The sequence below is a fragment of the Halyomorpha halys genome, unplaced genomic scaffold (genome assembly GCF_000696795.3).
Source record: "Halyomorpha halys isolate HHAL.00 unplaced genomic scaffold, Hhal_1.1 Scaffold1706.1, whole genome shotgun sequence".
NCBI classification, from domain to species: domain Eukaryota; kingdom Metazoa; phylum Arthropoda; class Insecta; order Hemiptera; family Pentatomidae; genus Halyomorpha; species Halyomorpha halys.
This window is the reverse complement of record NW_027106121.1, coordinates 20,954-22,093: the sequence shown is the minus strand read 5'-3', so window position 1 is coordinate 22,093 and position 1,140 is coordinate 20,954. Positions and strand designations below refer to the sequence as shown.

Genomic DNA, 1,140 nt, shown 5'->3' with positions numbered 1-1,140 from the left:
TAGCTGTTTTTGTAGTGTGCAATTGTTATGAATTTGAGGTTTATTCACACAAATTGTTACTTAGCACAAATGAAATGAGCTTCACTTATTTGTGTTCTTAATTCACCTCACCCTAACCATCTCCTCTTATTTACAATGACCTACTACCATCTATTCGATTTGTTCCTACAACATGTAATTATTACTAGGTATAACTAAAAATACATTTTTCTTTCTTTTGGTTCATGTTATTTATATGTATTTTTTAAAATTAAAATTCAACGTCCCCTATCGTATTCTCTCATTGTAGCAATCAACACGACAAAATGTTGTTGTTTTTGAAGCCATCTCAAATCGATTATGTCTTTTTGCCGAAAAATTATTAAAAAAAAAAAGAGCAAAACAAGCTAGCGAGTTTCGGCTCAGATAATAAACAATTATATGCCAAGTTAACATTTATAAAACATAAATTTAATAATCAAAACAGAACCTTCAAAAATAAAATATAGAACAAAACTTAAAATAAAACGATCCCTTAAGTGAAAGCAAAATAAAATAAAAATTTTCAAAATTACTAATTATAAAACATATTACTGCTGAAGGAACTCCAATGTGTCAAAGGGGATAGGCCCGGAAAGGCCCGCTTCGATAGGTCAGAGAAAGAATGAAGTCTGCTGTTCTCACATTGGTGGGCCCACGTCTATACGGCACTCCATAACGATTCACGCAGAAAAGGTCTAGTGTCGATTTTGACTATCTCCACAAAGGGTGACTGACCTTAGACCGTAGATTTTTGGGGCAAAATAATCTTACTAGCCGTTCATCACCACATAAACATGACAATACATGTTTAAATATCTTTCTTTTAAAACGAAACAAACCTCTAACATAATTAAAAAATAGAATTGAATGCATTTACTGACTAATTACAAAGTATTTACATTACAGTTGTACTGTTTTGAAAAAATAATTTAAATTTATCGCAGGCAAGTAAATTATGATATATTTTACCTCTGGGACCTTAAATAATACGTACCATCGCAAAAGCAAACAGATGAGCGGTACCAAATAATAGCAAATAAAATGGTTGACAGAATATGAGAGGATACTGGTACCTTATTATATAGAAAATTCCAACTTCCTCTTGGGCTTTATAATAAA

General features: G+C 31.3%; 1 protein-coding gene across 4 annotated transcripts in view; it reads left to right on the top strand.

Annotated features, from left to right (window-relative positions):
- LOC106690405 (uncharacterized) overlaps positions 1 to 1,140 on the top strand; it is a 24,205-nt gene that overhangs the window by 9,140 nt on the left and 13,925 nt on the right. The window lies entirely within an intron of this gene.